The 20,865-nt window shown below is 38.7% G+C and overlaps 1 protein-coding gene across 11 annotated transcripts in view; it reads left to right on the top strand.

The window, feature by feature from the left end:
* ESCO1 (establishment of sister chromatid cohesion N-acetyltransferase 1) overlaps window positions 1-20,865 on the top strand; it is an 84,618-nt gene that overhangs the window by 1,325 nt on the left and 62,428 nt on the right. The gene's annotated exons all lie outside the window — the stretch shown is intronic.

The raw sequence follows: 20,865 nt of genomic DNA, 5'->3' as shown, positions 1-20,865 counted from the left end.
AAATGTGGGTGGGTTTTGTTTTTTCCCCTTTAATTTTTAAAAAGCTGGGTTAACACGGATTTCAGTTTAAAACCTGGTTGCAGTGAACTCAGGTATATTCAGCGTATCTTTTTATCGAGTCTTTAGTTTCTGCTTTTCGTAGGGCATCTACGACAATGGAACTATTTTTAATTTGAAGAACTTAAAAATTCTCATTATGGAATTAGATATGAGAGTTGGATGAAAAGTGCTTGAAAAGCTTTAGTTTGGAAGCTGCAAATTTAGGCCTAGAGTATGTGAGGAAATGAGAAAACTCTAACAGACACTTAACCCTTTTAGGCAGAATGCAGTTTTATGCCCCTTAGGTTAGATGTGATTTTGGAAGTACCCTTCTTAGAACAAAACTTGCCCTGGCTTATGAACTTCTGTTCACCTTGATCATCCTGGCTCAGGAAAATTTCCTATCATTTCCCATTGGCTAGTATTATAATTCTGTAATGAACAATAATTATTTTTTTAAGATTTTATTTATTTATTTGACAGAGATATCGAGAGCAGGAATACAAGAAAGGGGAGTGGGAGAGGGAGAAGCAGGCTTCCCGCGGAGCAGGGAGCCCGATGCGGGGCTTGATCCCAGGACGCTGGGATCATGACCTGAGCGGAAGGCGAATGCTTAACAACTGAGCCACCCAGGCGCCCCACAATAATTTTTTTTTAACATCAGACACATACTAGGTTTTGTGCTAGGCATGCTTCGAAAAGGAAGGAAAAAGGGCCCTAATTAATGAATGCCATTACCCCCCATTGGCTGGATGGCCTTTTTTAGCTTGGTAATTTATTACAGCACAGTGTGATTGTATTTATTATAATAATTAAGGTAACTAGCATTGCACAACTCAAAATAATGTTTTTTTTAATAGATAAATATTTTGCTATGACTTTTTGGGCAGATTTATGTTCCGTGTAGAGTTCTATGATTAACCTTTATTGAGAAGTCTAGGTGGTAGTTTGAAATCAGCTCCAGTAAAATTGTTATGGTAGGTAATTCACTTCAGGACGGTGTTACCCCTTCAGCAGTTCAGATTTTTGTGTGCATCTTTTTCTTGGCACAGTGAAAGTTCTTTGGCTCTGTTTCTGCTTAAGTTCTATATTACAGCTGTATCATACTACTGTAGTTACTTTTGGCAGATGGATAATTCTGTTAACTCCACCATCCTTTTTTCTTTTTTGAGGGGGCTATATCTTATGCTTAATTGCATTATAGTACATCTGAAGAAAGCAAGATTTATGTCCTGTGCTTTCTTCAGCTTTAAACATTTGTGGCTGCATGTGTGAGATTCACAGAGATGAAAACTCAATGTAAATAAAAATGGGGTATTAAGTATTACTTTAAAGAAGTTCTCAGGGGCGCCTGGTGGCTCAGTCGTTAAGCATCTGCCTTTGGCTCAGGTCATGATCCCAGGATCCTGGGATCGAGCCCCCACATCGGGCTCCCTGCTCCGTGGGAAGCCTGGTTCTCCTTATCCCACTCCCCCTGCTTGTGTTCTCTCTTTCTGGCTGTGTCTGTCTCTGTCTAAATAAATAAAATCTTAAAAAAAAAATTATTAGTATACTTAACAGGTGCTTATGATGTGCCAGGAGCTTTTCTAAGGACTTTTTTTTTTTTTAAGATTTTATTTATTTATTTGAGAGAGAGAGCACAAGCAGAAGGAGGGGCAGAGGGAGAGGGAGAAGCAGACTTCTCCCTGAGCAGGGAACCCGACACGGGGCTCCATCCCAGGACCCTGGGATCGTGACCTGAGCCAAAGACAGACACTTAACCGACTGACCCATCCAGGTGCCTTATCTAAGAACTTTATATTAGGAAATGTTTCTTTTGTATCCTTTTTAGTGATGGTTAACAGAAAGGCAAATATAATTTAACTTATTTTTTTCTACAGATAGTACAGTCTTTCTGATATATGTTATTTATAATGCAGATGTAGTTCCATTTTATTTTGTTCTTTAAGTAAGCTCCAGGTCCCAGCATGGGGCTTGAAGATAACTACCTGGAGATCAAGAGTTGCATGCTCTCCTGACTTAGCCAGCCAGGTGCTATCTATCTATTCATTTATTTTATTTTATTTTTTTACTTTTTAATTTTTTGCTTATTATTTTTATTATTTTTTCAAGTAAGCTCTAGGTCCCAGTGGAGGGCTTGAAAATCACCACCCTGAGGTCAAGAGTCATAATATAGTTCCATTTTAGAGGATATATACTACTTAAATAAGTTTTCTGTAAGGTTTTTTTTTTTTAAAGATTTTATTTATTTATTTGAGAGAGAGAGAATGAGAGAGAGAGAACACATGAGAGGGGGGAGGATCAGAGGGAGAAGCAGACTCCCCGCTGAGTGGGGACCCTGATGCGGGACTCAATCCCGGGACTCCAGGATCATGACCTGAGCTGAAGGCAGTCGCCTAACCAACTGAGCCACCCAGGCGCCCTTCTGTAAGGTTTTTGAAGACAGGGAATATGCCTAGCCCCAGCATCTGTCACTGGGTATATTTAAAATACATAGTCTTAGAATATTTTAGCTCAGAAAATTCAGTTACTGAATAAAACAAATCATAAGAAATTTTAAGAAGATAATCTTGTTAACATGAAAATATGGAATTATTTATTTTAAAGATTTGTCAGGGAGAGTGCACGTGTGAGAGAGCACGTGTACACAGGCAGGGAGAACAGCAGGCAGAGGCAAACACAACAGGGAGAAGCAGGCTCCCCGCTGAGCAAGGAGCCTGACCTGGGACTCCATCCCAGGACCCTGGGATCATGACCTGAGCTGAAGGCAGATACTTAACTGACCGAGCCACCCAGGCATCCCTTGAAATTTATTTTGTTAAATCAGTTCAACAGGTATTTGAAAGTTCGTCACTAAGTGAAGTCACTAAGTGAGGCTTCTTTTCTTTTTTTTTTTTTTTAAGGATTTTATTTATTAGAGCGAGATCAAGCATGAGCAGGGGAAGAGTCAGAGGGAAAGAGAGAGAGGGAGAAAGCAGACTCCCCGCTGAGCATGGATCCCAATGCAGGACTCCATCCCAGGACCCTGAGATCATGACCTGAGCAGAAGTCAGCTGCCTAACTAACTGAGCCACCCAGGCACTCTAAATGAGACTTTTTTCAGAAAAAAAAAATAGATAATTTTCAGAACACAAATTTAGGCTTATTTTAAAAGTTTGGTGCATATTAAAATCTTTGTTTCATAGTCACTTTTTGGTAACTGCTTTATGGAGATATAATCTACCCTTAATAGAGTTCAGTAGTTTTTAGAATATTAACAGAATTATGCAATCATTACCAATGTTTAACTTTAAAGATTTTATTTATTTGAGAGAGTGCATGAGAGCAAGCATGGGGGGGTGGGGAGAGGGAGAAGCAGACTCCCCACTGAGCAGGGAGCCTGGGGATCATGACCTGAACTGAAGGCAGACACTTAACTGGCTGAGCCACCCGGGTGCCCCTCTAATGTCTAATTTTAGAATATTTTTATCACCCCAAGAAGAAGCCCCATGCCTATATTAGTATGTCACTCCTCATTTCATTTTTTCCTAGCCCCTTACTACCACCAATTTATCTGTTGTTATAGATTTGTCTTTTCTGGACATTTCATATAAATTGAATCATACAACATGTGGCCTTTTGTGACTAGCTTCTTTTACTTAGCATAATGTTTTTTTTTTAAGATTTTTTAATTTATTTATTTGACAGAAAGAGAGACAGCGAGAGAGGGAACACAAGTGGGGGAGTGGGAGAGGGAGAAGCAGGCCCCCTGCTGAGCAGGGAGCCTGATGCCGGGCTCCATCCCAGGACCCTGGGATCATGACCTGAGCCAAAGGCAGAAAGAAGCTCAACCACTGAGCCACCCAGGCGCCCCTAGCATAATGTTTTTAAGGTTAATCCATGTAGCTTCTATGAATACTTTATTCTTGTCTGTGGCTAAATAACAATTGATTACACGTGTACCACATTTTGTTTATTTATCAGTTGATGGACATTTAGATTGTGTCCACTTTTTGACTTTTACGAATAATACTATGAACATTTGTGTACAGGTTATTGTGTAGATGTATTCAGATTCACTTTCGAGCTTTCCCAATATATTTTACAAAGTTATAAACAGTATATTGTTTTTTCATTTCATAGCTGATAAGCATGTTCATTTTTGATGTGAAAGATATAAGTGTTGTATAAACATGCAAGTAAAATGTAAAAGTATTCATTCTTTGTGTACTCTTTCATCTCCATCTTTACCACTGTTGATGCTTTAATGTATATGCTTTTAGTGTGTTATTTCTGTGTTAGGACAGTTGTATATGACACATTCATTTGTCTCTTTCTTGGAAAATCATATTTATGCAGTTTGTATACTTTTATTTCTAATGATTATCAAAATTCTTTTTTTGTTTTTTAAAGATTTTGTCTATTAGAGAGAACATGAGCAGGGTGATGGAGAGGAGCAGAGGGAGAGCGAGAAGCAGACCTTCTGTTGAGCAGGGAGTCTGACTTGGGGCTCAATCCCAGTACCCTAGATGATCATGACCTGAGCTGTAGGCAGACACAACCAAATGAGCCACCCAGATTATCAGAATTCTTTGTTGGCATTTTATTTTTGCTTTTTGGGGCATTTGGGCTGTTCTGGGTATTTTTGTAATGTAAATGCTGCTTTTTCATCATTGCTGTCATGATATAGTTTTTTTTTTTTTTTTTACTTTATTTTCCTGATGTGGGTGGATGGTGGTATAATAAATTGTGGAGGATGAACATAGTAGATTGACAGTTGAGTTTAAGGTGCCTTTAAGAAATCAGGATAGAGATGTCCAGTAGGCTGTTGGGTATCTGAATAGCATTAGGGATGGAGGTTTTGTTGGGGATATGAGTTTGTATCTTAACAGCTTACAGGTAGTAATTGGAAGTATGTGTATAGAAGAAATTAGTGAGTGTCTTTTATAATGAGAGGACAAAAACTTTGGGAATGCTAATTTACAAGAGGTTGGTAGAGGAAGAGAATTTTAAAAATTAAGAAAGTTGTCCATGTCTGGGTTGTTTTTTTGTAAGCTCTATGCCCTGTATAGGGCTTGAACTCACACGCGACCCCAAGATCAAGAGTTGCATGCTCTACTGATTGAGCCCCCCTCCTTTTTTAATGTAAACTCTGACCCCAACGTAGGGCTCAGACTTATAACCCCAACATCAAGAGTCACACGCTCTACCAACGGAGCCAGCCAGGCGCCACCATGTCTAGCTTTTTTAGAGTTAACTAATGTTGAATTTTACTGAATTACTGATTACTGTTACCTATTTATTGAGAAAATTACAGCAGTTTTAAAATTTGTTTTTCTATCAAGCTAATTCCGAAAATAACTTTTTAAATATTTTTTTTAAGATTTTTTAAAATTTATTTGACAGAGAAACACAGCGAGAGAAGGAACACAAGCAGGGGAGTGGGAGAGGGAGAAGCAGGCTTCCTGCGGAGCAGGGAGCCTGATGGGCTCGATCCCAGGACCCTGGGATCATGACCTGAGCCGAAGGCAGACGCTTAACCGACTGAGCCACCCAGGCACCCTTTTTTTATTTTTATTTATTTTATTTTTTTAAAGATTTTATTTATTTGACAAAGAGAGAGACAGGGAGAGAGGGAACACAAGCAGGGGGAGTGGGAGAGGGAGAAGCAGGCTTCCCGCAGAGCAGGGGGCCCGGTGTGGGGCCTGATCCCAGGACTCTGGGATCATGACCTGAGCCAAAGGCAGACACTTAATGACTGAGCCACCCAGGCGCCCCCAGGGGCCCTTTTTTTTTTAAAGATTTTATTTATTTATTTGACAAAGACACAGCGAGAGAGGGAACACAAGCAGGGGGAGTGGGAGAGGGAGAAGCAGGCTTCCGGGGGAGCAAGGAGCCTGACGCGGGGCTCAATCCCAGGACCCTGGGATCATGACCTGAGCCGAAGGCAAGACGCTTAATGACTGAGCCACCCAGGCGCTCCCCCGAAAATAATTTTTACAGTGGTAGTTCTGCTTTTCTTTTCAGGATGAATATTACTTGATGATAGTGGATATCATGTTGCTAAAATTATTGATTGGGGCGTATAGTCTTTTTTTTTTTTTTAGTTGTTATTAAATTTTTGATCTCCAGTCATATATGCCCCTTAAAATAAATTGGTGAGGGTGTTACCCACATGTTTTGGAGCCATTTGTGTAATAGATTAAAGCTTTGAATGTTTGGAAAAATTGTACCTTGCGTTATTGTGTGTGTTTTCTTTCTTTCTTTTTTTTTTTTTTAAGATTTTATTTATTTGACACAGAGAGACAGCGAGAGAGGGAACACAAGCAGGGGTGGTGGGAGAGGGAGAGGGAGAAGCAGGCCTCCCGTGGAGCAGGGAGCCCGATGCGGGGCTTGATCCCAGGACCCTGGGACCATGACCCGAGCCGAAGGCAGACGCTTAACGACTGAGCTACCCAGGCGCCCCTATTGTGTGTGTTTTCTGTTGCATTCTCTGTTAATGGTGTATTGTTGCTTCAGTTGTGACATTTTGTATGTTTTTGGTTAGCAGTAATTAGTTTAAACTTAGTTACTTAAAATGTTTTTTAATCTCTAAGTATTTTTGGGGGTGTTTTATTTTTTTATTTTTTTTTAAAGATTTTATTTATTTGACAGAGAGAGACACAGCGAGAGAGGGAACACAAGCAGTGGGAGTGGGAGAGGGAGAAGCAGGCTTCCCACTGAGCAGGGAGCCCAATGTGGGGCTCAATCCCAGGACCCTGAGATCATGACCTGAGCTGAAAGCAGATGCTTAACGACTGAGCCACCCAGGCGCCCCTTGGGGGTGTTTTAGAATGTGAGGAATAGGGCGCCTGGGTGGCTCAGATGGTTAAGCATCTGCCTTCGGCTCAGGTCATGATCCCGAGGTCCTGGGATCGAGTCCCGCATCGGGCTCCCTGCTCCTTAGGAGCCTGCTTCTCCCTCTGCTTCTCTCTCTCTCTCTCTCTCTTTCCCCCCCACCCCCCGTCTCTCATGAATAAATAAAAATCTTTAAAAAAAAAAAAATGTGAGGAATACTTGGATTACCTTAAACCGTGGGTGAATGAATTGGCAGGATACACAGAAATAAAAAAGAGAAGACTCCGTTTATAGAGCCAGATTTTGTGGAAGAAAAGAAAGGAATCACCAAACACTAGGCCTTACAGAAGCTTGAACATTGTGCAGGACTCAGAAGGTTGCTGAGAATAGTGCAGCTCCAGCCTTTGGCTTATGTAGCAGACACTACTGCTAGAGGAATTAAAACAAGGTAAGTCAAGTGCTCAAATAAGGGTGATTTTTCCTTTCAGGGGTCATTTGTTATTGTCTGAAGAATATTTGATTTTTAGAATTGAGGGTGGAATTGAAAGGTGTACTGATTTGGATTCTACAGTAAATCTTCGGTGGAGTTAACTGCACTTTGAGATGGCTAGAAGTTCCCAGTGATGTTTGAAATATCAAGAACAGATTGGATAAAATTGTCCTAAGGTTGTTTTATTTTATGAAGTGTTTTTCTGGTGAGGGGGTTACATTGATGTGATAGAATAATTATTTTTATTTCACTGGTTGGTGTCCTCTATTTTTTTTTAAAGATTTTATTTATTCATTTGTGAGAGAGACAGAGGGAGAGGGAGAAGCAGACTCCCTGCTGAGCAGGGAGCCTGATGTGGGACTCGATCCCAGGACCCTGGGATCATGACCTGAGCCGAAGGCAGACGCTTAACCGTCTGAGCCACCCAGGTGCCTCTGGTGTCCTCTATTAATAGAATTCTTAAATTCAGTAATCTCTGTATTTCTTTTATCAGTTTTCCTTGGTAGTGGTAGACCATTTGGCTATGCTCATGTTCTGTTAAAACTGCCAATTTGCGGGGCACCTGGGTGGCTCAGTCGGTTAAGCAACTGCCTTCGGCTCAGGTCATGATCTTAGGGTCCTGGGATCGAGCCCTGCATCAGGCTCTCTGCTCGGCGGGAGGCCTGCTTCTCCCTCTCCCACTCCCTGCTCTCTCTCTCTCTGTCAAATAAATAAATAAAATCTTTAAAAAAAAGCCAATTTGCTTTAATTTAGGCGTTTTATGTTCTTTTTGTATATGAAGTGTGTGGTGCACGTACATGTGTGTGTACACTACTTTTGGTATCAAAAAATTTTTGTATTTGGGTAACTTGTCTTTTACTGCATTCTGGAACAACAACAACAAAAATATCAGTTGTTTGAAAGCAGAGCTGTTCCCTTTGTCTGGAACACTTTTTAGCCTCAGGTGGGAATGTGCTTAATGCATCCAAGAAATAATAGCAAGGGAGCCAACCTAACTGGACCAGAGTGAGTAGGGACAAAACTAGGAAGTAGTAGTTAACATTGAGCCTTTGCTTTTACTCAGATTGAGATGAGAAGTCACTGAAGGGTTTTGAGCAGAGAAATAACAGAGCCTGATTTAAGTTTTAAAAGATCACTGTGGCTGTTGTGTGGAGAAGCTCAAGTGAGGAGGAAGTAGGGAAGAAGGAACTCTGAAGGCAGAGTTAGGAATTTAGAAGCTCTTGGCAAAAATCCAGGTGAGGGGAGTAATGGTGACTTGGACCTGGGTGGTAATGGTGGAGATTCTAGGTGGTCAGATTTTGGATGTGTTTTGAAGGTAGACAGGATTTGTTGATGATGAATTGATCAAATAAGTTTAAGAGAAGAATTGGGGTGATTCCACAGTTTTATTCTAGACACGGATGAACTTGACGGTTACTGAGATGAGGAAAATCCTTTGGAAGCTTTAGGTTTAGGAGGCAAGATTGGGAGTTCAGATGTTAAAGTTTCAGATATTTAGTAGCCCAATAATAAACTCTCTTTTTGGGTAGTATTCCTACTAATTTAATTTTTCTTGTACTTGAATTATATTCTTTCCTAGATTTAAAAAAAATCTGTTCTGATTTTCTTTGACTTATTGAGACAGTTAGGGTAAATAATTTTCAGAACTTTAATTTTGGTGAGATTTTAGAATAGATTGTATGTATACTCTAAATTTAAAAAAATGGTTAAAACCTTTATATGTCAATAAAGCAGACCTATTGAGTGCCAGGATACATTGACAGAAATGCAATAAGATTGAAGAATTTTCTCAAAATTTTCAAAGTAAATCTTGTCTGTTTTTATTTATTTATTAAAGATTTTATTTATTTGACAGAGACACAGCGAGAGAGGGAACACATGCAGGGGGAGTGGGAGAGGGAGAAGCAGGCTTCCTGCTGAGCAGGGAGCCCGATGCGGGGCTCGAACCCAGGACCCTGGGATCATGACCCGAGCCGAAGGCAGACGCTTAACGACTGAGTCACCCCGGCACCCTCTTGTGTGTTTTTAAAGCCAAACTGCACTAAAAGCCTTACAATGACAAGTATCATTCCACTCCTAATCTTTCCCCATCTTCTAGTACCTTTCTCCAGAAGCTACCACTTTTATTCTTCTAGCTGTTACTCTTAGTATCTAGCTTTATATTTTTGGTAGTATGCAATAACTGCTGTATTTTGATTTATCAGTTTCAGATGTTACTGACTTTCTGCTTCCACAGTTAAAAATTTAGCTTACTTTCTTCCCCATATCCCCTTAAGAGAGTTCTATTTCAATTATTGGTTAAGCCACTAGTAAGTGGTGTTATAACTATGTAAATATTGTTTACTGCTGAGCTAAGTATTCTCCTGTAACTGTATTCCCCTCCCCTTTTTATCTCCTGGAGTTAGTAATTGCCTTGCTTTTTTTTTTTTTTTTAAGGTTTTTATTTATTTGAGGGAGCCTGAGCACCAGTAGGGGGAGGGGCAGAGGAAGAGGGAGAAGCTGAAGCAGACTCCCCACTGAACAGGGAGCCAGATGAGGGGCAGATGCCAGGTTCAATCCCAGGACCCTGGGATCATGACCTGAACCAAAGACAGACACTCAACCGACTGAGCCACCCAGGCGTCCCTGCCTTGCTTTTGTTTTGCCTAATTTTTTAAGATGCTAGGGCAATTTTTCTCCCAAATATCATAGGCCTGGCAGTAATATTTTTCATTCTCAAAACGAAGGCCAGTCGCTTTTCTGTGTGCATCCCCACTAGCCTCAAGGTTCATTTTGGGATTCTTCATCTATTTCATTACAGACTGGTTGCTCTTTTGGCCTGTTCTCCAAAGTGTTTGTGCAATTGATACTGCCACCAGCAGCACTTTACCAACACTTTGTCTTTTCTAACTTTAAAATTTTAGCTGTTGTGGTGGTTGTCCATTGTCCTATTGGATTTCTTTCTCCTCCTTTTTGTGATGAACTTGTTCAAATTTCTTGTCTTTTTTTTCTTCAGTTGGCCATTTCGTTAATTTGTAGGATTTTAAAAAATAGAATCTTTGACCCCCACCGACTGGTTCTCTCTCTCTCTCTCTCACTCTGTCACTCTCTCACTCTTTCTCAAATAAATAAGATCTTTTAAAATAAATAAATAAATAAAATATACAATTGTCAAGTTGACATGTATTCCCCTAATTGACAAATACAAGGAAAAATGGAGAAATCCAAAATCATAACTGATTTTGTAAGTTCTGTTTCACCTTCACATTTTGTGTCTATAATCAAGCTGTTTGGCATTGACTTTAGTACAGGTATGAAATAGGGATTCATTTTTACTTTTTTCTCCACTATTTGTTCCTGCACTGTTTCTTTTAAAAATCTATTTTCCCAGCTTTTTACTATTTATCATGAACCAGTTGACCACACATACATGAGTCTGATTCTGGGCATTCTGCTTTGTGTCGTTGGTCTGTTCCATTGTTCTATTTGTCTGTCCTTGAATCAGTATAACACATTACTATGGCTTTATTGATTTATTAATTGTTGATGTCTGGTATGGCAAGTTCACCTATCTTGCGGTTTTTTTAGGGTATGATTTCTTATGCTATGTAGACTAAATTTTCTTAATTTCAAATGTGGGCATTTTCTGTTTAGAGTTTTGGGGTTATTCATTTCTAGTAAATTGCATTGTGATTGGAAAACATACTGCATGGTATCATATCTTGGATGTTTGTGGAGATTCACTTTAGGTTCTGTATTTGGGGTCATTTTTGTAAGTGTTCAGTGTGTGCTTGAAAAGAATGTATTTTGCAGTTGTTGGGAAAATACTGTATGTGTATCCATTAAGTCAAGTTTAAAATTGTTTAGATATTCTGTATAATTAGTGGGGGTAGTTTTGGTTTTTTTGTCTGCTTGTTACATCAGTTGCTGAGAAGAATGTGTCCAAGTGTCTCAGTTATGATTTTGGATTTCTCCATTTTTCCTTGTATTTGTCAATTAGGGAACTACATATGTCAACTTGAGAATTGTATATTTTATTTATTTATTTATTTATTTATTTTAAAAGAATTTATTTGAGAAAGAGTGAGTGAGAGAGAGAGAACTAGTCGGTGGGGGGAGAGGCAGAGGGAGAGGGAGAAGCAGACCTCTGCTGATCAGGGAGCCTGACCCCGGGACCCTGAGGTCATGACCTGAGCCGAAGGCAGATGCTTAACCAACTGAGCCACCCAGGCACCCCAAGAACTATATATTTTTAGTTTATGTTCTTAGATGGGTGCAGTTTGAAATTGTTAGAGCTTCCTGTTAAATTGAAGCCTTAATCATTATGTTCCTCTTTAATACTGGCTTTTGTCTTAAAGTTGCTTTGGTATTAATGTAGATATACAGACTTTCCTTTGCTTAATATTTGTATTCTCTATTTGTCCTTTATGCCTTTCTTCATTTTTTTTAAAGATTTTATTTATTTATTTGAGAGAGAGAAAGAGAGAGAGAGCATGAGAGGGGGGAGGGTCAGAGGGAGAAGCAGACTCCCCGCTGAGCAGGGAGCCCGATGTGGGACTCAATCCTGGGACTCCAGGATCATGACCTGAGCCAAAGGCAGTCGCTTAACCAACTGAGCCACCCAGGCGCCCTGCCTTTCTTCATTTTTATGCTCTAAGTACATCTCATAATCTCGATCTATCTGGAGGATTTGATCCATGGACATGTAATGTGATTTCTGATGTATTTGGGGTTAAATCTGTTTTTATTTCGTGCTCTTGTATGTTTTTCTCTTTTTGTCATTAAAATCTTATCAGTTTTGGGAGTAATGTCAATTCAGTCATATTTTTCATCTGCAACTTAAAATATTAGCTACCACATTTGCCTTTCATATATGGTAGAGGAGGAGGACGGGGGAAAAGAAACAACATAAAACAACTGCTATCTATGGGCCTCTCTTCTGCAAGTGGTCATGAAGCCTAAATTAATAATAATAGGTACCAGGCGAGTCACTGTGTTGTACATCTGAAATTAATATAACATTGTATGTGTACTTTAATAACAAAAATTTCTTAAAATACAAATAAAACAGTAATGGTTACCTTGTCACTTACCTGTTTGATTTTGGTTTATGCCAACACTGGACCGGATGAGTTGTTCTCAGTTTGGTTGGGGATATACATGCTGTGGGATCTGAGGTCTTTGTAGTCCTAACTTTGTTGTCCTTTGACCAAGGTATTAGATAAGAGTTCTAAGAGGTGCCCCAGTGATTCTCCTGGGTTCCAGAAGTAGTCCTCTTTGCTCTCCATGTATCAGTCACGCATGACAGCCTTCTTTGCCTTTTAGCGTATTGGTATGACGACCTCCAAGTGAACAAAGGCTCAGTCTCGGCATCCAATTTTCAGAACCATGATGGTGTTTGCACACTTGACCCAGGAGTATGAATTAGGGTATAGCTGAGCCGAGTGAGTAGAGTAGATTCAATCTTGTAATCCTCCCTCCTTAACCATTTGGACTTTTTCAGTATACCTGGGAATGTGGGCATTTCTGCCTTGTTGACTAGGCTGCTATTGAGTCTTAGTTAGCTTCACATAATCTGACAGACTGTTTAGTACAGCTTCCATGTGCTCAAGAGCAGCAGTTGATAAACTACTTTGTCACTTAGGCCAACTTTGGCTCCACTCCCCCATCCCCCAAAATGGTTTAACATATTTTTAAGGGTTGTTAAAAAAAATAAACCAAATAATCTGAGTTTGGACTAGCCACATTTCAAGTGCTTAGTAACTACACATTGCTAATTGATAATCATATTGGACAGTCCAGCTCTAGATTACTCTTTCTCAAACTGTGCTCTTCAGAACAGCTTTAGAGACCACTGTCCTAGTGGGCAGATGTTGACTAAGGTATTGTGAGCTTGGTGGGTAGTGAATAGCAACAGCAACTTCTCGTCCTCCCTTCTGCTTGTTCCCATACCCCTTTCTTCTAAACAGGATTTTATATTTTTTAGATAAATTTCCAAGGCTAAAATATTTAGAAAATCACTGCCTATGAGTGGGCTTAGCGTTGAACTTTCCCTATAGATTTTGAAGCAACTATTCTTGAGGCATTTTGCAGTTTTCAGGGTTTAATGCCAGTAGATAATGAATGGGCTCTCCAACTCTAAGATACCACGGCTCTTTTTGTGGTCAAATCCATCATGTCTAAATTGACAAGTAGTTACTATTTGATAACTGGGGTACAAAAATGATTTGAAACTTAAAGAGGAGGACGTATGTTTCATAAACATACTTGCTATATAACTAATAAATTCTGTATTTAGAGGTATAATAAACATTTGTGCATTGAATAAAGTGCTTGTTGGGGGCATAAAAAAGGAGGAAATGACTTTTTTTCCTGAATATATAATATTTACATACCTGGTATGATTCTGTTTTGGTTTGTTTTAAATTATTTTTTTTCCGGGGGGCACCTGGCTGGCTCACTTGGTAGAGCATGCAACCCTGATACCAGGGTTGTGAGTTCAAGTGCTACATTGGGCAAAGAGCTTAGTTTTAAAAAAAAAAAGTAGGACTTAAAAAAAAATAAATTATTTTTTAATGTGCTGTATTTAATGTGAAAATGCTTCCACTTGTTAGGTATTGCTTTTGCTATTTTGTTTAGAGGAAAACTTGTTATTTATTAGTAATTTATATTTAAAAGCCAATCAGGGGCACCTGGGTGGCTCTGTTGGCTATGCGTCTGCCTTCAGCTCAGGTCATGATCCCAGGGTCCTGGGATTGAACTCTGCATCGGGCTTCCTGCTCAGTGGGGAGCTTGCTTCTCCCTCTCCCTCTGCCACTCCCCCTGCTTGTGCTCTCTCACTTTCTCTCTCTCTCTGTCAAATAAATAAAATAAAAAAAAAAAGCCAATTAAAGCCATATCATATTTAATATTCCTAATTTCTAAGAAAAAGATCTCCATCCCTGCAAACTTTTTTACAAAATGGCTTTTTTGAAGTATATTTTACATTTAATATAATCTACAGATTAAGATTGTAAAGTTTGATAAGCTTGGGCATGTAAACACTTGTGAAGCTACCACTCCAATCTTGATTTCCATCATCCCTAAAATGTACCTTGGAGGGCGCCTGGGTGGCTCAGTTGGTTAAGTGACTGCCTTCGGCTCAGGTCATGATCCCGGAGTCCTGGGATCGAGTCCCGCATCGGGCTCCCGGCTCGGCGGGGAGCCTGCTTCTCCCTCTGACCTTCTCCCCTCTCATGCTGTTTCTCTCTCTCTCTCTCTCTCTCTCTCAAATAAATAAATAAAATCTTTAAAAAAAAAATGTACCTTGGAACCTATTCAGGTATGTTCCTGACTCCACTGTGGGTAATCACTGTTGTGTTTTCTGTCATTATAGGTGAGTTTTGTCTGTTCTAGAACTTCATGTAAGTGGGATTATGCAGTGTGTACTATTCTGTTTGACTTCTTTCCCTTAACATAATGGTTTTTAATTTTTTCCATGTTGCGTAAGCAACGTGCTTATGTTTTTTTCCCTTATGAGTATTCCATTGCATGAAAATGCCACAGTTTATTTTTATATACCTAATAATTGATGCAGGAAGTCAATATCTTGGGTATTATATGTAAAATTAATAGAAACATTTTTGTGTAGGTCTTTTTGTGGTCATATGTTTTTATTTTTGGGGGGTAAATAATTAGGACTGGAATTTGAGTCAGAGTGTAGGTAAAATTTAACTTTATAGGAAAGTACCAAACTTCCAAGGTATTTATTCCATTTCATCCTACCAGCGGCATTCTTAGAGCTCTGCACTGTTCACAAATACTGGATTTTGTCAGTCTTTTTAATTTTAGCCATTTTAGAGGGCTTGTAGTAATGTCTCGTTGTGTTTTTGATATGCATTTTTTTTTTTTTTTGGTAAAGATTTTACCTATTTATTTGACAGACACAGTGAGAGAGGGAACACAAGCAGTGGGAGTGGGAGAAGGAAAAGCAGGCTTCCTGCTGAGCAAGGAATCCCAGGAAGGACTCTGGGGTCATGCGTGGAGCAAGGCCTTTAATGACTGAGCCACCCAGGTGCCCTTGATATGCATTTTCCTGATGACTCATATTGAACACTTTCTCAGATCTTTATTGGTCATTTGTAAATTATCTTTTGTGAGGGGTATGTTCAATTCTTTTGCTGTCTAAATGTGTCTGTAGATTTTTTGTTCCATTGATTTGTCTTCAAATATGCTCTATAATTATTATAGCTTCCATCTTTGTCGTTTTCTTTCAGAATTGGTTTTATCTTTCCATTTCCACATAAATTTTATTTTTTTTATTTTTTATTTTATTTTTGAGAGAGAGAGAGCATGAGAAGGGGGAGGGTCAGAGGGAGAAGCAGGCTCCCTGCCGAGCAGGGAGCCCAACGTGGGACTCAGGATCATGACCTGAGCTGAAGGCAGACGCTTAAGGCCTGAGCCACCCAGGCGTCCCGAGGAGACTGGATATCTTGATAATATTGAATTTTCTAAATGTGCTATATTTATCCACTTAGGACTTATTAATTTCTCTTAGTAATGTTTCATGGTTTTCAGTGTAGAAGTTTTTTTGTCTTTTAAATTTAAGTATTTAATGTTTTTGATGTTCTTGTAATTTGTGTTTTTAAAATAATTTCGTTTTGCTAGAATATAGAAATTAATTGGTATTATTTATTGGCTTTTATTCTGTGACCTTGCTAGATTCATGTATTTAATAGGTTTTTAAATAGATCCTTAGTATTTTCCACTTGAATAATCATGTCAAGAGGTTTTTCTTTCTTGTTTTTTAGTCTATGGGCTTTTTGTTTCTCTTTCTTGCTTTTTTTTTTTTTTAAAGATTTTATTTATTTATTCATGAGAGACAGAGGGGGAGGGAGAGAGAAGCAGAGGGAGAAGCAGGCTCCCAAGGAGCAGGGAGCCCGATGCGGGACTCGATCCCAGGACCCTGGGATCATGACCTGAGCCGAAGGCAGACGCTTAACCATCTGAGCCACCCAAGCGCCCTCTTTCTTGCTTTATTGTATTAGCTAGGACCTCAAGTACAATATTGAATAGAAGTAAGAGAGGACATCTTTGCCTTCTTTCTGAACTTAGGGAGAAAGCAGTCAATATTTTACTCTTGTAATGTAAGCTATAGGTTTTCTTGTTAGAAGCTTTTTATAAGATTGAGGAAAGTCAAAGTAATATACTATGTTAATGGAATAAAGGGGGGAGAGACACATGATCACCTCTGCAGATGTAGAGAAAGCATTTGACAAAATCCAACACCCTTTCATGATAAAAACACTTAAGAAAGGAATAGAAGAGCATCTATGAAAAGCCTATCTCTAACATCATACTTTATGGTGAAAGACTGAAGGTTTTTTTTTTTAAGATTTTATTTATCAGAGAGAGCATAAGAAGGGGGAGCGGCAAGCAGAAGGAGAGGAAGAAGCAGGCTCCCCGCTGAGCAGGATGGCACAGAAGGCAGAGGCTTAACCAACTGAGCCACCCAGGCATCCCTGCTCTTGCCACTTTTAGTCACCATTGTACTGGAGGTTCTAGCCAGGGAATTGAGGTAAGAAAAAGAAATAAAGGCATCCAGATTGGAAAGGAATAAATAAAACAGTTTTGCAGATGACATGATCTTATATGTAGGAAATTCTAAGAAATCCACAAAAAAGGCCCCAGAGCCAATTAGTACTAATAAGTGAATTCAGCAAGGTTATATAAGATCAATGTACAAAAATTAGTTGTATTTCTGTATACTAGTGATGAATCATCTAAAAAGGATATTAAGAAACCAATTCCTTTTATAATAGAATCAAAAAAGAATAAAGTACTTAGTAATAAATTTAACAAATGAAGTACAAGCCTTGCATGCTGAAAATTCTAAAACATCATTTAAAAAACTAAAGATGACATAAATGAAAAGCTGTCCATGTTCAAGGATTGGAAGACTTACTACTAAGATGGCAGTATTCCTCAAATTATCTACAGATTCAGTGCAGTACCTATTAAAATCCTAGCTGACTTTTTTGCAGAAGTTCACAAGCTGATCCTAAAATTAATATCATATAGCCAAAATAATCTTGAAAAAGAATGGCAAAGTTGAGAGATTCACACTTCCTTATTTCAGAACTTAACTACAAAGGGAGCCAAGAGCGTATGATGGGGAAATGATAGTCTCCAATAAATGTTGATGGGAAAACTGGACAGCCACATCCAAAAGAATGAAACTGGGCCACTATCTTAAATTATACAAAAAATTACTCAGAATGGATTAAAGACTTGAATATAAGACTTGAGACCATAAATTCCTGGAAAAAAAACATAGGGGGTAAGCTCCTTGGTATAGGTCTTGGTGATGATGTTGTGAATATACATTAAAAACAAAAGCAACAGGGGCACCTGGGTGGCGCAGTCAGTTAAGTGTCTGACTCTTGGTTTCAACTCAGGTCATGGTCTTGGGGTTGTGGAATCGAACCCTGTGTTGGGCTCCATGCTGGGTGTGGAGTCTGCTCAGGACACTCCCTCTGTTCCTCCTTCATGCATGCACGCACGTGTGCTCCCTCTGTCTCAAATAAATAAATCTTAAAAAAAAAAGCAAAAGCAACAAAACAAAAATAACAAGTGGGGGACTGCATCATACTAAAAACAGCTTCTGCATGGCAAAGGAAACCATCACAAAACGAGAAGGTAACCTATAGAATAGAAGAAAATATTTGCAAATTATCTATTTGATAAGTGCTTGATATCCAAAATATATAAACAATCCAATTAAAAATGGGCAGAAGATCTGAATAGACTTTTTTTTCAGAGAAGACATACAGATGGCCAATAGGTACATGGAAAGATGCTCAACATCACGATTCACCAGGAAAATGCAAATCAAAACTACAATGAAATACCGTCTTACACCTGTTAGAATGACTATTATCAAAAAGACAACAAATAACAAATATTGGCAAGGATGTGAAGAAAAGGAAACCTTTGTTCACTCTCAGTGGAGATGTGAATGGGTACAGCCAGCATGGAAAACAATATGAAGTTTCCTTAAAAAATAAAAAAGAGAACTACCATAAGGTCCTGGGTATTTGTCAGGAGAAAACAAATATACTATTTCAGAAAGATATATGCATCCCTGTTCATTGCAGCGTTATTTACAATAGTTAAGGAAACAGCGTAAATATCCATTGATGAATGGATAAAGAAAAAATATATATATTTTTATATATACATATATAAAAATATATACAGTGGACTATATACACAATGGAATATTACTCAGCCATAAAAAAATGAAATCTTGCATTTGTGACAACATGGATGGACCTTAAGGTCATTATGCTAAGTGAAATAGGTAAGACAAATACTGTTTGATCTCACTTATATGCAGAATCTAAAAACAAAAATAAAAAACTAAGTTCATAGGTACAGAGAACAGATTGGTGGTTGCCATAGGTGGGGGGTAGGTGAAATGGGTGAAGGGGAAGGGGGCCAAAAAATTCAAACTTTCAGTTAAATAAATAAGTCATGGGGATGTAATATACAGCTTGGTGACTATAATAATAATGTTTCGTGGGGTGCCTGGGTGGCTCAGTTGGTTAAGTGTCTGCCTTTGGCTCAGGTCCAGGGTCCTGGGATCAAGCTCCATGTTGGGCTCCCTGCCCTTCTACCCCTGCTTGTGCTCTCTCTCTCTCGCTCTGCTCTCTCAAATAAATATATAAAATCTTTAAAAAAAATAATACTGTATATTTGGAAGTTGCTAAGAGAGTAGATCTTAAAACTTTTCATCACAAGAAAAAAGATTTTAGTAACTATGTATGATGACACATGTTAAATAGGTTTATTGTGGTGATCATGTTAATCTACACAAGTATCATATCAATGTATTATATCCCTGAAACTCATACAATATGTCGATTATATCTCAGAAAAAGTTTACTACAAGGCTACAGTAATTAAGAGATTTGTGGTACTGGCATAACATCATATAGATGAGTGGAACAATATAGAGAGTCCAGAATTAAACCCATATGTTTACTGGCAGTTGATTTTTGACAATATTTCCAAGACAATTCAGTAGGTAAAGAATGGTCTTTAACAAATGATGCTCTGACAGTTGTATATTCACCTGCAAAAGAATGAAGGTTTTTCTCCTACTTTGTACCATATACAAAATGAACTCAAGATTGACCAGATCTAAATGTAAGCTAACTATAAAACTCCTAGAAGAAAACAGATGTAAATCCTCATGGTTTTGAATTAGGTAGTGGTTTCTTGGATATGACATCTAATCATAAGAAACCAAAGAAAAATAGATTAATTGGACATAACTAAAAATAAAGACTTGTGCGTCAAAGGACTCTATCAAGAAAATGAGGCGACAAGTAACAGAATTGGAGAAAATATCTGTAAGCGATGCACCTGCTGAGTCTAATATCTAGATAAAGAACTGTTACAACTCAATAAGAAAAAGAAAAGCGACCCAATTTAAAAAGAGGAAAGGATATGAATGTATATTTCTGCAGAGAAGAAATACAAATGGCCAATAAGCTCATGAAAAGATGCTCACCTAATTAGTCATTAGGAAAATATAAATCAGAAGTACAGTGAGATACCACTTTACACCCAAAAGGATGCTAAAGTTTAAAAAGATAGTAAAAAAATGCTGACCAGGATGTAGAGAAATTGGTACCCTCCTACATGGCTGGTGGAAATGTAAAAGGATACAGCTGGTTTGGAAAACAGTCCGTCTGAAGTTAACTATCATACAGTCCAGCAGTCATACTTCTTTGTGTATAACCAAAAGACTGGAAACCTGTGTTCACACAAAACTCATTAGGATTGTTCATAGCATTATTTGTGATAGCCACAAAGTAGGAACAATCTGTCACAGGTGCCTGGGTCACTCAGTTGTTAAGCGTCTGCCTTCAGCTCAGGTTGTGATCCCGGGGTCCTGGGATTGAGCCCTGCATCGGGCTCCCTGCTCCGCAGGAAGCCTGTTTCTCCCTCTCCCACTCCCCCTGCTTGTGTTCCCTCTCGCTGTCTCTCTCTCTCTCTCTGTCAAATAAATAAATAAATCTTAAAAAAAAAAAAAAGATTTATCTACCCAGGTGCCCCTAAATAAATAAAATCTTTAAAAAAAAAACTATCAAACATCCATGAACTGATTAATAGTTAAAATGTGGCATGTTTGTACAGTGGGATAGTACTCAACCATAAAAATCATAGGGCATTACTGATAAATGCTATGTTATCTGAGCCTTGAAAACATGAAAGAAGCCAGTCACAGCGACCATATGTTGTATGATTCCATTTATATGCAACGTCTAGAATAGTCAAACCATAAAAACAGAAGGTAGATTTATAGTTGCCAGGGGCTGGAGGGAGGGGTAATGGAGAATGACTTTTAATGAGCATGTTTTTTGGGGGATTTTTTTGAGGTCATGAAAATATTCTGGAATTAGATACTGGCAATTGTTACACAACTCTGAATGTACTAAAACCCACTAAATTGTATACTATAAAGAGGTGGATTTTATGGTAAGGAATTATAT

This window comes from Zalophus californianus, chromosome 14 (assembly GCF_009762305.2).
Source record: "Zalophus californianus isolate mZalCal1 chromosome 14, mZalCal1.pri.v2, whole genome shotgun sequence".
Lineage (NCBI taxonomy): Eukaryota > Metazoa > Chordata > Mammalia > Carnivora > Otariidae > Zalophus > Zalophus californianus.
Note: the sequence above shows the minus strand (reverse complement) of the source record. Positions and strands in the feature narration are given on the sequence as shown.